The sequence below is a fragment of the Cibotium barometz genome, chromosome 38 (genome assembly GCF_041138505.1).
Source record: "Cibotium barometz isolate CiBa-2024 chromosome 38, ASM4113850v1, whole genome shotgun sequence".
In the NCBI taxonomy this organism is placed as follows: Eukaryota; Viridiplantae; Streptophyta; class Polypodiopsida; order Cyatheales; family Cibotiaceae; genus Cibotium; species Cibotium barometz.
This window is the reverse complement of record NC_141083.1, coordinates 27,026,600-27,042,379: the sequence shown is the minus strand read 5'-3', so window position 1 is coordinate 27,042,379 and position 15,780 is coordinate 27,026,600.

The following is a 15,780-nucleotide window of genomic DNA, read 5'->3' as shown; positions in this document are numbered from 1 at the left end:
CCTAGGCAAGTATGTAACCAATCAATGCTTTGTTTTTTGCCAAAAACATGCTCCAAATGCATCAAATTTTGACCTCCTTTTCTCTGTTTTGTGAGAGCTCAAAAACCAAAATTTTTCACTCATTCAAATGCATCCAAATTGCTCCAAAATCAATTTAAAGGCTTGCATAGGAGTTGCCAATACATTCCTCCATGTTAGATACATGTGTCTTTTACCAGCTTTACATCAATTTCCACCATACATCATCGCTTCCAAGCTTTAATGGAAAGCTTTTAAAAACCAGAAATTTCATTTGCTTTGAGTTGCCCTAATTTGCTTTGTTTTTGCCTGAATCACCTGCAATCCGCCCAAGGATGTTTAGAAGACCTTACCCGGTAGGCCAAGCTCTCAGATCTGATAGTAATCGGTGTGCTCCAAGCTTTACAGCATCAATGGCAATCTTCACAGCTTTTCTTCACAGCTTCTCCTCCCTCTTCTTTCACTCACTCATAAACCCTAATAGACAGCACAAGGCTCTGATACCATGTTGAAAAATAGGTAGAGGGGGAGAAGACACACACACAGGAGCAAACCCTAATGTATATTGCAAACCCTAACCATAGAGGGAAGCCATCTCCCTTCTCACGCAATGCATAAAGCCATAATCCATAATACACACAACACACTATGAGTAGTGTCCACACACATCTAACCCTAGCTAATGTCCACACACTATGACCAGCTGGACGCAGTCATTTATGTCTCACACATGTTCCTACCTAACATGCCAGCACATAGCATAGCTGGCTCACACTGACATCGAGCTTGAATCTCAACAGCCCCTCTCAAGCTCATGATGTACTGCCATAGATGAAGATGTAGATGAGCTTGGGATATCAAAGCTCTCAACAATTGGTCTATAGCAAAAGCAAAGAAGAGAAGTTGGTACATGTGAAGCAAGTTTTTGAGGTCATGAGGGAGCATAGATTGTTTGCAAAGGAGACCAAGTGCACTTTCATGGTGAATGAGGTTGAATACCTTGGACACTTGTTGGTGGGAGAAAATGGCATTAGGGCTGATCCAAAGAAGGTGGCATGTGTCAAAGAATGGCCAACCCCTACTAATGCAACTCAATTGAGAGGATTTTTGGGTCTATCTTCTTTCTATAGAAGATTTATGGAGCACTATGCATCAATTGCAGCACCTCTTACCGATCTACTTAAGAGGGAAGCTTTCTTTTGGGATGCCATTGCCGACAAGAGTTTCAATGAGCTCAAGGCTTTACTTACATCAGCTCCTATTCTTGTTTGTCCGGATTTCTCAAAGACATTCTATGTGAGAGCGGATGCAAGTGGAAGAGGTCTTGGGGCAGTTTTGTATCAAGAGCATGGTGTCATTGCATTTGAGAGTAGGAAGCTTTCCGAGAAGGAGATGGAATTGCATGTATATGAACAAGAGATGTTGGCTATACTTCATGCAATCAAGAAATAGCATCACTATCTTTATGGCGCTCATTTCAAGGTGAGAAGTGATCATAGGGTGCTGAAATTTTTCCTCTCTCAACCCAATCTTTCTCCCAAGCAAAAGAGATGGTTGGCTACGCTTCAAGGATATGACTTTGAGATATCCTATACTCTGGGAAAGGACAATGTAGTAGCGGACGCATTGTCTAGAATGTGGGCTTGCACTTTGACATCAATTATGGAAGTGTATAGTGAATGGATAAAAGGGATACTGTCAATGAGAGTGCTGCCCATATTTACACCAAGGAGATGGTGAAGAATTTCCTCATTATATAAGCTTCGGAATGGTCTACTATGGCACAAGGATAAGGTGTATTTGGTTCCAACCTCATCCTACATTCCCAAGGTGCTTCATGAGATGCATTCTTCACCACTTTCGGGTCATCTTGGTGTTCTCAAGACATTTGACAAAGTGAGCATGACAAAGTGAGCAAAAGCTTCTATTGGAAAGGCATGTGGAGGGATGTCAAGAAGTTTATTTTGGAATGTGTGTCATGCCAAAGGAATAAGGATAGTCACCAATTGCCAAGTGGTTTACTTCATCCTTTGCCTATTCCGGATGGAAAATGGACTCACATTTCCATGGACTTTATCACGGGCTTGCCAAAGACGAAGCATGGATGGGATCAAGTATTTGTGGTGGTGGATAGACTCACCAAATCAGCTCATTTTATTGCTTCCAAGACTACTTATGGGGCCTCTCACATTGCCAAGTGTCAGGCGTTTTTCTGTAAAGGTGTTTTGAGTCCGTGTACATATAGGATGCGTGGTGTGCAATAAAACTTTGCCCTGAATGCCTTGGCAAATGTATAGGCTGAGTGGTTTTGTTGTGAGCTGGTTTATGCACATGGTTTTTTTAGGAGAAGACGCTGGAGATCTAGAAGTTTATTGCAACATGCGGTGTGCAGATAGTTGCTAAAGTAGGGCACCGACTGGGCAATGGATGTGTTTGGTAATTTTGATGCTGATGAAGGCTGTGGATAGCTCTTGTTTAGGAAAGGTTATGGGCACCGTATATATCAAGGGAAAGCAAGGTATTAAGGTTGTGATGATAGCCATTAGTGAGGCTTTGGAAAAAAATAAATAAAAATATATATTATGTGGCTAATTTGAATATAGGCCATGTGGAGCTTATTGTGGTTGCCAACGCACCATCGGGTGGCGAAGATACGAGAAGGGGAGATAGCCGCCTTGAAGGAGTAATCCAGAAGGGTCGCGAGGTAGGAAAAAAGAGGTGCCTGGAGAGTCCAGACACTAGAGGCGAGGCAGAAGAAGAGGTGCTGTATTGTGGTGCTGGGGATCGCCTGGTAGCTGGTGCGAGGCGCGAAGACAGTTCCTTGGAGGCTGGCGGTGATTGTGCTAAGGACTTGTGTGTGTTGTTCTGCAGGCGAAGAGGAGGTGGAGGAGTCTAAGAAAAGAATAGAGACGTGTGTGGCCATCGCGTAGAGGAGGAGGACTCTTGGGCGCAACAACGCAGGTGACTGGGAGCTGTGAGGTTCGTCGCCGTGAAGAGGTGATGCTGTATGAGCTGCTGGCATTCAAAGGCAACGGGCTCGTGTGGAGTTGCTGGTTGGCGCGACGGGGGAGGCGCCCTGGTCATAGACAGAAGGCGTCAAGGGGCTGGCGTTCAAAGGCAACGGGCTCGTGTGGAGCTGCTGGTTAGCGCGACGGGGGAGGCGCCCTGGTCATAGACAGAAGGCGTCAAGGGGCTGGCGTTCAAAGGCAACGGGCTCGTGTGGAGCTGCTGGTTGGCGACGGGGGAGGCGCCCTGGTCATAGAGAGAAGGCATCAAAGGGCTGGCGACGAGACAGGCTGGTGAAGCCATCATGGCAAAGGTGACTGGGGCAAGTATAGTCCATGCTCACCGCACCAAGTGAGTGAAGGTGCTGACCGCTTGGCGACATAGAGAAGCGCAGCTGCTGCTGGTGTGTGCAAGAGGGAGCCGCCTAGACGCCGACGTGAAGGCCTTAAAGGTGACTGGGGCAGCGGGACAGGCCGGTGAAAAAGTTCGGGAGAGCGGCCAAGAGAAAAGGAAGCAAGGTGCTCTTGCTGGGAGGTCGCCAAAAAGTGAGGTGGGCGACTGGAGGAAGCTGAGTTGCCTGTACAAACTGGTGAAGAGGCGAAGAGACTACTGCTAGGGTGCTGTAGGCGGAGACGTGTATGGATTGTTGAGAGATGTAATCGTGGTGTTGTGTGTATGTGGGAAAGCACCCTAGAGGTGCAAGATATTGTGTGTATGTGGGAAAGCACTCTAGAAGTGCAAGATATTGTGGTGAGATGGAATGCCACATGTAATATTGTATGGTGTGTGAGTGTTGACCAAAAGAGTGGAAAAGGAGTTGCCACATGGATGATGACATGTAAAGTGGGATAAGGCTTGAGAGCCTATATCATTGTATGGTTCATTGTGATATGCAATACAAGGGAATAGTGTTGAGTGTGCAATCTCCCTCTCTCTCTAGTCATGGAGTTTTTAGTGTGGTTTAATCCACCTTAATCTTATGCTTAATCTATATCCTTCACCATGACCAATCCCATTTCTAGAATCTTAACATCGTATCAGAGCCAAATGGGCTCTTGGTCATGGGTGATTATTATGTATATTAGTTTGTGTGTTTCTTTGATTAAGCATTATTTTCAGCTTATTATGAAAAAAAATTATGCACACTCATATTATCATTTGGATTTGCATTTGTGAGGAATTGAGAGAGATTTGGAGCTACCATTCTCAAGTTAGAGAGGAGATTTGCAACAAGGAGGTTGCATAGAAGCTGCCCAAGAGAGTTGCAAATGGAGTTTTGCAACATGGAGAGCTTGCTCATCATCAAGGAAGCTGAAAATGGAGATTTCAGCATTATGAAGGCTATGGAGTCTTCATCATCGTCAAGGAAAAGCTGCCAAGAGAAGATATGCTGCTGATTATGCCTCAAAAAGGTTGGTCTTGTGAAGTTTTGCCTCAGATTTTGGTTGATTTTGAGCATGGAAAAATGCTCAATGTATAAGGGTTGCTTGATGGGATGGAAGAATCCCAAGGTTCTTTGCTTCCAAGCAAAGAGTGAAGGAGGTGCATGCTTGTCAAGATAATGGCAAGTGAGATGGTGAACTCAATGGAGTTCACATGTGTGTGCATCAAGAAGAAGACGCACTTGTGAATGTTTGCTCAATGAAGGAGAGCAAAGAAGGGGATGGAAACCTTGGCAGTTTCCACATGTTTATGCACCTTGGTTTCTTATGAGAAACCACTTTGAAGAGCGCCCTTGTAAAGCTTTGGCATGCAAAGAGGGAAAGCATGAATATTGTGAGTTCATAGTAGTGAGCCATTATAATCAAACTGATGGGTTTGTAAACCTCATGATAGAGATTGGTTGGTGATGCAAGATAGATGAAGGCAGTAAGTGTGCAAATAGGAACTCCCAACACCCGCTGCTGCTGCTGCCGAGAGATTGAGAGAGGTGAATCTCAACAAACCAGTTTTGCAAAGCAAGAAGAAATGGAAGTCGAGATTTGAAGAACGATCAACTGGACAAGAATGGCAGAGTGAGCCATAAGAGCTAGCAGCAGTAGAGCTATAGCATGCTGCTAAGGACACGACTACAGAGTAGGAAATTCAAGCAAAGAAATAGCTTGAGCTATGGTGGCGAAGAACAATAATGAGAAAGAAGAAGAATGTTGTGGGGCAGCACATCTGAAAGCAGCAAACCTCCACTACAGTGAACAGAAGCATACACGGAAATTTTTGCCAGCTAGACATGGGCTGATTGGAACAAAGCATTGGAGAAGAGATTGAGTGCAGAGTGGATGTTCTAAATAAAATCGAGCAGCAGCTAACAAGAGACAGGGATTAACCTAGGCAAATCATCAAAATTGAAGCTGTGAAGAGGAGCAAACGTAAGCAGCCGTAGCAGAGTGTGAGCGTAAGCAGCCGTAGTAGCAGAGTGTGAGCATAAGCTGCCATAATAGAGTTTGAAGAAAAAGCAGATTAAAGCAAAGAAACAATAAAATGGTGCAGAAGAAGTCAACACGAGTGTAGCAGCAGAAAAGGGTAGACGACAAAACAGCTGTGCAACCCTCAGTAGGGTTTCGCTCTTGGGTTAGGGGACTACAACGGATCACCATCGCCTTCCCACCATATGAAGAAAGAGGAAGAAGACCGCGTGATGTGGGCCACATATACAGGTTGTCCCCATAAAGAATACTGGAAAAGGTGTAGAGAAGAGGTGGCCCCATTCTTTCTTGGGGCGAGTACAGTATGGAGAATCTCTGAAACGTCAGTCTACTCTGGATGCTTTTGGAACCCTTAATGAATCAAGGGTTTCTTCACACACACACTCCATTTATAAAACCTTGGTCACATGCTTGAAAATGGTGTTTTGTGATCATCTTCAAAACCTAGTTCACACACATGAGAATGTATCACCCTAAAGGGCAAATATCGGTTCGCAAAATAAAGCTATGAAAATTATTGTTTTGCGACAACTTGAATTTTTTATGGGTACCCTGCCCTTGCCTTGGTGCATAAAATGGATATGTATTATTCACCCATGGTATGAGGGTAACCATGCCCGAGCTCACCTAGAAGCTCAAAATGGTTGTTGAGATGTGTGCATGAGCGATGCACGTGTGAGGTGCATGTGCATGGGTTGGATCCCACCCGAACTTCCATGTTCAAATCGGACTCAGTGGTTCCGCTGTGAGCGATGAGTCGGCTCAAAATGGACTAGGTGTCTAAGATGGTAGACACGGGCACACATGTTTGGTTGATGGACACTCCAATGTATCATTGAGGGGGAGTGTTGAGAGGTAGCGATTGCGTTTGTGCAATGCTACATTGATATGGGTGATGGATGATGGGTGAATTATGGAACACCTCGATTAAGAGGGGGTGTTGAGAGATGTAATCGTGGTGTTGTGTGTATGTGGGAAAGCACCCTAGAGGTGCAAGATATTGTGTGTATGTGGGAAAGCACTCTAGAAGTGCAAGATATTGTGGTGAGATGGAATGCCACATGTAATATTGTATGGTGTGTGAGTGTTGACCAAAAGAGTGGAAAAGGAGTTGCCACATGGATGATGACATGTAAAGTGGGATAAGGCTTGAGAGCCTATATCATTGTATGGTTCATTGTGATATGCAATACAAGGGAATAGTGTTGAGTGTGCAATCTCCCTCTCTCTCTAGTCATGGAGTTTTTAGTGTGGTTTAATCCACCTTAATCTTATGCTTAATCTATATCCTTCACCATGACCAATCCCATTTCTAGAATCTTAACATGGATGAGCCTGCCATGTTGGCTGGTGATACGGCGGAACCAGAGAATAAAGAAGTGGCCGCTTCAAAAAAGTCAAGCTGCAGAACCTGGTGAGATACAAAGGTGGCCGACTGGAAGGTCAGACAGCAGGTAAAGAACAATGGCCGGGTTTTTTTCCTTTGGTGTGCACAGAGATGGCTGGTAGGCCACCGTTGAGGCCTTGGATGAGTTGCTGGTGGTCAGTTGAGAAGGGTGGTGCAAGCGGAGACAGAGGGTCTTTCAGAGAGGCAAGCCGAGTGGAGCCAGCTGATTTGTAAAAAAGGGATCTTCTTTTTGCATTATTTAAGGATAAGTGTGCGGGTTTTCATTATCTTGTGGAATTCAGGGTTTTTTGAGGTATTTCTGTGTGGTGTTTTGAGAAATTTTTCTTTCCAGCTAGAGAAGCTGCCCCCCTTGTGCTTGTGAGTGTTCTGAAGGTGGTGAGTCGGCGAGCTATAGTGGCCTTCTTGTGTTTCTGAGCTGCCTCACATCTTTCTGGTGCCCCCACTGAGGAGTTGCTCTTTTCTGGCATTGTTCCACTAAGGAACTGCTCTGACATTGTTTCACTGAGGATTGCTCTGTTATTTCCTTCAGTTATCAGGGTGTGTGTCCTAAAAGTTGAGAGTTCAGGGAAGGTGCTTTCTTGGGATCTGACATTGTTCCACTGAGGAACTGCTCTGACATTGTTTCACTGAGGATTGCTCTGTTATTTCCTTCAGTTATCAGGGTGTGTGCCCTAGAAGTTGAGAGTTCAGGGAAGGTGCTTTCTTGGGATCTGAGGTGAAGTTTGAGGGTGAAAATGATGTCTTATCCAGAGTTCTATGGTAGCCCTAATGAGGATGTGGCAGATTTCTTGGAAAGTATGGAGGTTGCATGTATAAGCAACCATATTAATGAGTCGGTACAGGTGTTGCGGGCTACTGAGCATCTGTTTGAAAGGGGATGCAAGGACCTAGTGTGACGTGAAAAATTGATATCTTTCATTGTCAATTTTGTGCATATTTTGATGGTTTCGCAATGGTAATAAGGTGGAAGCTTGTCCAAGAAGATTGCAGTGCCCACAATAGAATAACGGCGTGGTGATGCGGCGGCTTGGCGGCTACCCCGATAACAGCATTCTATCTTCAAATATAATGGTTTTACTTGATTTAGGGTGCACACATTGTAAATGCCACAAGTATGCTTGATAAATACTTTAGTATGGTAGATGGGCTAGTGATGTGGAAAATAAAAGTGGGCCTTCATGCTCACATGGATTTTAATTGTATTATTAATATGGTATTCACCATAAGGCTACAAGTTGGGGAGTGTGGAAGGCATGTGGAGGAGTGTGTGTAGGTGCATAATTGGGAAAGATTCTTCTAGAATGCCTACATGGAAGAGGAGAATTCCGCCATGTGTAAGTGGGATCTCCACCTACACGCCACTTAGGCTTGGCTATTATCTCATCACACTCTCAAAGTCAAAAAGTCTTCAATTTAATAATCAATAGAAGACTTAGCCTAAGAGGACAATTGATGGTGACATCTACCCTTATGTCACTGAAGGGTTGAAGTTTTTTATGTTGTAATTTGTAACAATGGAAGAGAGGGTGATTCTCCACCTATAAAAGGAGCCCTCCTCTCCCTTTCAAATCAAGGAATGAGCCTCCTCAATTGAGCATTTTGTGTCATTGCCATTCTCTTATCTTTCAAACCCTTATTCAAACACTCTCTTTACATGTGAATGTCTCATTTAGCATTAGCTCCTCATGCTTAACCCAATTTTGGACCTCTTTGATGATTCATGATAAGGGGGATAAGGAGTTATTATCTTGGTGGGCCTGTGACTTCTCAAGGTAGCCCTTGCCTTATTGCCGCCCTCCTTTGGAGGTACCAATGGTTTTAGCGGTAATGAGCATGTGGAAAGACTTTGGGGACCATAGGTAAATCTTCACGATTGTCCGCTGAGCAATGTTAACCCTTACCCTCTAGCTTGAATCATGAAGGAGATGAGAGGCAAGAGGCTATGTGAAAATTGAGGTTTCATGCAAAGAGAGAGAAGTGCAGTTTTTTGTGGTCCAATACCCAAATTTCAACCGGTAATTACTCATCACTCGGGTGTTGGTTTCTTAAATTGATCATATGGCTAGGAAGCTCTTTCTATGCTCTTTCCACTTATGTAACTAATTTCTTAATCCCTTACTTCATTGATGATTAGAATTTCTCCCAAAATTGCTAATTTTTAGGCGAATTTTGGCAGTTTTATAGTCTTGTAGTAAAATGCTCATAACTTTTCGCTCGTTGTCCGTTTTTGAAAGTTTTTATATGCACGCGAAGCTCTCTTCAAGCTCTACACACTTATCTAATCATCTCTTGCACAGCCTATATGGATTTAAAACTGCAATTCTCTGTGTATCTCTATTTTTATAGAATTTTGGTAGTTTTATAGTCTTGCAGTAAAATGCTCATAACTTTTCGCTCGGTTGCCCATTTTTGAAAGTTTTTATATAGGCGCGAAGCTCTCTTCAAGCTCTATGCATCTATATAGTCCTCTCTTGCACAGCCTTTATGGATTTAAAACTGCAATTCTCTGTGTATCTCTGTTTTTATAGCTTTTTGGCCATTCTTTCTTCTTAATCATGATTAATTCCTCCTAATCCCTTATCAAAAGACAAACCCCATGTGTCTAATCCTCTTGTAAGTGATTGCCATATTCATTTTCTTTAATATGTTCCGTCCAAATCGCCCAATTCGAACGGATGAACCTTACCAATATTCCCCGTATGTTTCCGTTCACATAATCCTGAGTCGGAAGATATTCTTCCAACAAAGAATCACCCTTTTGTTTGGAGCTGCAAGACTGGCAGAAATTCTTGCTTCTCCGGAGCCTTTCATCTTTCCTTCCATGAATTATGATCTCACCTTTGATGTGTATATCTTTATCCTAATCTAGGGAGAGAAAGGGAGGTGAGGAGGCTGTGAGGTTTCATTCAAATGTGTTTTTGATTCTAAGAAGTGACCAAAGTCCAAACCCCAACTTCGTGTCACATCTTTTGGTGGAGGTGACGGGCAGGTTTTACTTAGAATTATTCTATTTTAACCTCAAGGTCCCGCATGATTAAAGGAAAGTTGTTTTGAAACAAGTAAATTTCCCTTGTCACTACTCATCTTTTGGTGCAAGATGTTCAACATTCCGGTGTTCCGTGGATCGGAAGGAGAAGACCCGGGGAGTTATCTCCGAGAGTTTAACCGAGCATGCCGCTTGACGGGTTGGTCTGTGAAGGAGAGGGCAGAAATACTTCCAGATTTCTTGGAGGGTATGACCTTAACTTGGCATGAGGCTTTGCCAGAGGAGTCCAAGAATGATTGGGAAAGGTTGACCAAAGCAATGAAGGAGAGATTTGGGACAGTGGAGTCGCCGAATGCTTTACTATTGCAATTGGATCAAATTTTCCAAAAGGATGGAGAGTCAGTTTCTGCCTTTTCAGTGAGGTATGAAGCCTTATTCATCAAATATCAACAAGCTGCTTTACATGTTGTTGCTTCTTCTTCTTCACCTTCTATGGAAGATTCAAAGAGTTCTTTAGCAATGGAGCACCTTAAGATGAGCAAGTTTATCAGGGCTTTGGATCCCCGCTTGCATGGAAAAGTTCTTAGCAAAGATCCCACTAGTTTTAAAGAGGCCCTTCGTATTACTTTGAAGAAGGAGGCCACTCTTCATATTGAGTCCACATTCCAATCTTCTCCAAGTGTGCCAACCCCACCACGAGTAGAGATAGCCTCAACATCTCAGGTACAAGCTCCATCCTTGGATCATAACATTGCACAACTTATGGCAGAATTTGCTGATTTGAAGTTACACTTAGTCAATGCAAGGCCACCTAGGGTTCCACGAGCCGAGGATAAACCTAGGGATAGAAGTAGTGTCACATGTTATGAATGTCAAGAGAAGGGGCACTATTGTACTGAGTGTCCAAAGTTGAGGAAAAGTGAGGATAAAAGTTTAGCACTTTTAGAGGAAACATGCTCAGAAGAAGAAGAGGAAACATTGATGCCATTAATGGCAAAAAGGGGTCGTAAAACTAGAAGCCAGGAAGAAGAAGAACAAGAAGATAAATCTGAAGAAGAAGAGGAGAAAAATAAGAAGAAGAAGAAGTCGTCTAGGAGAAAAATTGGACAATCTGATTTTCCTCTTGGACAAGGATCTCTTAGTTATGACCTCTTGACAGATCTTAGGGAGAAAATGGCACAAATCACATTTGGGCAGCTTTTGGCACTCTCTCCAAAGCTTAGAAAGGAATGGGGTAAGCTGGCTAGCACAAGGGAATCTAAGAAAAAGAAGAAGAGGGATAATGGGACTCCTATGGTTCAGAAGGTGGATATTGATGTAGGAGATGATGTGCCTGTGATTGATGTCATCATTGAGGGGCAGACAATTTCTAATGCATACATTGATGGAGGTGCATCAATCAATGTCATGAGTGAAAAAACAATGAAAGATGCTGATTTAAAGTTGTCTTCTACCAACTCTCCCTATCGCATCAAACTTGCTGATAATACTAGGGTGAAAACCTTAGGAATTGTCAGGAATTTGGGAGTGGATGTATGTGGTATTTCTGTGCCTACAACTTTTCAGGTCATTCCTACAAAGCCTGATGCTAGGGCTTACCCATTGATATTGGGTAGGCCATGGCTTCGCCAAGTGAAGGCGATTCAGAAGTGGGAGACAGGTGATCTTATTCTACAAGGTGAGAATAAGAAGGTCCACTACAACATCAAGAGTCGTCGCAAGAAAGTGGTAAGAGGTGAACCTTCAACTTCCGAAAGTTCAGAGTCAGAGTCATCCGATGAAGAAGAGACAAGTGGTAGCTCCGAGGATTCCATCTCAGAAGGAGAGGTGGAGGGAGTTGCATTTGGTCTTTCCCTAGGAAGGGATCGAGGGGATGCTGAAGACAATGGAGCCTTGGAAGGGGAAGCTTCTTCAACCATGTGCAAGAAAGGAGATGTGGACCTCACTAGTCTTCACCAACAAAATGAACTTCTTCTTGATGAGTCCATAGCAGGTACTGAAAGGGAGGATTACTTAAAAATGTTAGATGGATTTCCTAACCTTTTTGCAAACAGCTACTCACAAGTACGCCAAGTTACCCTAGTAGAGCACAAGATTGATCTCAAGCCCCAAAGTAAGCCAGTGGTGCAGCGGCTAAGGCGTTTGGGAGTAGTGCAAGCAGAGGTGCTTAAAAAGGAGGTAACAAATTTGCTTGAAGCTGGATTTATTTTTCTAGTAGAGAATTCAGAATGGATTTCCCCAGTTGTAGTCACTCCCAAAAAGGGTGGAAAATGGCGTGTGTGTGTGGACTTTCGCCCTCTAAATGCATGCACAAAGAGGGATTATTACCCTCTACCCTTTCAGGATGAGATTTTGGATCAAGTTGCAGGTCATGAGTTGTATTCAGTGTGTGATGGATACTCTGGATACTTTCAAATCCGAATTTGTGAAGAAGATCAAAGGAAAACCTCATTTATCACCCCTTGGGGAGTGTACGCCTATAGGGTGATGCCATTTGGCTTGACCAATGCACCAGCAACTTTTCAACGCTTCATGAGTCAGGTATTTGCACCTTACTTGGGGAAGTTTATAAGGGTCTTTCTGGATGATTTTTGCATTTACTCAAGCCGCATGGATCACTTGGAAAAGTTGAGGTTGGCCTTGCAAAGTATTGATGATGCAAAAGGGTGTCTTAATCCTGGAAAATGCCGCTTGGCACGAAGGAAGGTGGTTCTCTTGGGACATGTTATCTCAGAAGAAGGCATAGAGATGGATCTTGAGAAGGTGCAGGCAATTGTGGCCCTCCCACCACCTACCAATGTAAGGGAGGTAAGGAGGATTTTGGGTAAAACAAAGTATTACCACATGTTCTCTGAAAAGATGTATCCTATAAATCTGTTAACAAAGAAGAATGTTTCTTTCCAATGGGGGCCCGATCAAATTCAATCTTTTTGTTTGCTCAAGGAATGCATGAGTCAAAGTCCAATTGTGCAGCCTCCTAGGTGGGGGGAGGACTTTTATGTGAACCCAAGTGTCTCATCACATTCAGTGGGTGCTATACTCTTGCAAAAGGGAGAGCAAGGGCGTATGCAACCAGTGTATTATGCAAGCCGACAACTCACTGATGCCGAGGAGAGGTATGGTGAAATGGAGAAAGGTGGTTTGTCTCTTGTTTTTGTAGTAAAGAAGTTCCGGTCATACTTGTTACCTCGCCCTTTTTTCTTCCTCACATCTCAACCTTCTTTACAATTCTTGGTCCGCAAACCCAATCCTGTAGGAGGGAAGTTTGCAAAGTGGATTTGCGAGCTTCAAGAATTCTCTTTCACTTTTATTACAGAAAACACCACTAGGGCCTTTCTTGCAGATTTGCTTACCAGGAAGGAAGAGGAAGAAGAAACAGGAGCAAAGGAAGAGGTATATGAAGATTTGGAAACGCCACCAACTGCTTTCACTATGCATTTTGATGGAGCCTTTAGCCCTTCCAGGCAATGTGGGGCTGGGGGGATAGTTTTATTCGATCCAGAAGGAAAAGAGGTATGGGCCAAGGGTAGGGAATTTCCAAAGGCTATATCAAATAATGTGGCTGAGTATAATGCATTAATTTGGGGATTAGAAGATTGCATAAAAGATGGAATTGAAGAGGTAGAGGTTAAAGGGGATTCACAATTGGTCATCCGACAAATGAAAGGAGAGTATAAGGCAAGGAGTCCTAATCTCCAAGAATTGTATAAAAGGGCAATGGAGTTGAAAGAAGCTTTTGAGTTTTGTAAATTTGTGCATGTTAACAGGAAGGATAATCAAAAGGCTGATGAATTGGCTACTAAAACCTTGGCTTCTTTCAAAGTAGCTACTCTTGCATTAATGGATACAGGTTGGCCTGAGCTCCAAGATGTTCAACACTATTTAGATACAGGATACTTCCCTCCTGGATTGAATCCTCAACAGAAGCAAAGGCTTACCAGGAAAGCTCATCCTTACACAGTTCTAGGGGATGTTTTTTACAAGCAAGGTAAGGATAAGATCCTTAGGAGGGTAGTGAGCCTGGAAGAATCTAAAAGGATTATGGAATTATGTCATGAATGTTCAGGTCACTTTGCCTCAGCCAGCACAACTCGGCGGAGGATCCTTAACACAGGGTATTATTGGCCTCGACTTAGCAAAGATGTCTATGAGTGGTGCAGAAGCTGTGAAGTATGCCAGGCATATGGGCATAAGCAATTGATTCCCGGACCCTTAAACCCTATCCCAGCATATGGTCCATTTGAAAGGTGGGGATTAGATTTTGTAGGCCCACTTCCTCGTTTCTCACATGGGAAGTATTACATATTGGTGGCCACAGATTATGCAACAAGGTGGGCAGAAGCAAAGGCAATGGTCAATAATAAAGCAGTGGCTGTGGCATCCTTTCTCAGGGAATACATATGTGCCTGATTTGGGTGTCCATTAGAAATCCTTACGGATGGGGGGAGGTCTTTCAGGAATGACTTGATTGAAGCTTTGGTGTAGAAATTAAAAATAAAGCATGCTATGTCAACTCCCTATTATCCCCAATGTAATGGTTTAGCAGAAAAAACTAATGGACTGCTTTGTGGAACTTTGTCTAAGCTAGTGGATACTATGAAGAGAAAGTGGGATGTGCATTTGCCAGAGGTCCTATGGGCCTATAGGACAACTCACAAACTCTCTCTTGGTTTCACACCTTTTCAGTTAGTTTATGGAATGGAGGCTATTTTGCCAATAGAATTGGAAATCACAAGCCTTCGCACATCTTTTGCACGCTTGAATAATGAAGAAGAAACACATGCCCAACGCCTAGCACAACTGGAGATCTTGGATGAGAGGCGACTTCAGGCACTTCAAAATTTGGAGGCTGCACAACAATGGCGCAAGGCAAGGCATGACACTCTCACGAAGAAGAAGAAGAAGCCAGAACTCAAGCAAGGAAGCTTAGTCATGAGGTATGATGGCCGTGTGGAGAAACGGCTAGATAAGAAGCTTCTTCGACGGTGGGAAGGCCCCTTCAGGATAAAGCAAAAGTTCAAAAATAACACCTATCTTCTAGAGGATGCAAGTGGCCAGGAGGTTCCCGGACGTGCCAATGAGTACCGGCTAAAGATATTCTACCCTCGAGCACCATGGCCAGCAGACCCCCCAGACAAGCATGGAGGATCTGCTGGGGGGGGAAAGATGTGACGTGAAAAATTGATATCTTTCATTGTCAATTTTGTGCATATTTTGATGGTTTCGCAATGGTAATAAGGTGGAAGCTTGTCCAAGAAGATTGCAGCGCCCACAATAGAATAACGGCGTGGTGATGCGGCGGCTTGGCGGCTACCCCGATAACAACATTCTATCTTCAAATATAATGGTTTTACTTGATTTAGGGTCACATTGTAAATGCCACAAGTATGCTTGATAAATACTTTGGTATGGTAGATGGGCTAGTGATGTGGAAAATAAAAGTGGGCCTTCATGCTCACATGGATTTTAATTGTATTATTAATATGGTATTCACCATAAGGCTACAAGTTGGGGAGTGTGGAAGGCATGTGGAGGAGTGTGTGTAGGTGCATAATTGGGAAAGATTCTTCTAGAATGCCTACATGGAAGAGGAGAATTCCGCCATGTGTAAGTGGGATCTCCACCTACACGCCACTTAGGCTTGGCTATTATCTCATCACACTCTCAAAGTCAAAAAGTCTTCAATTTAATAATCAATAGAAGACTTAGCCTAAGAGGACAATTGATGGTGACATCTACCCTTATGTCACTGAAGGGTTGAAGTTTTTTATGTTATAATTTGTAACAATGGAAGAGAGGGTGATTCTCCACCTATAAAAGGAGCCCTCCTCTCCCTTTCAAATCAAGGAATGAGCCTCCTCAATTGAGCATTTTGTGTCATTGCCATTCTCTTATCTTTCAAACCCTTATTCAAACACTCTCTTTACATGTGAATGTCT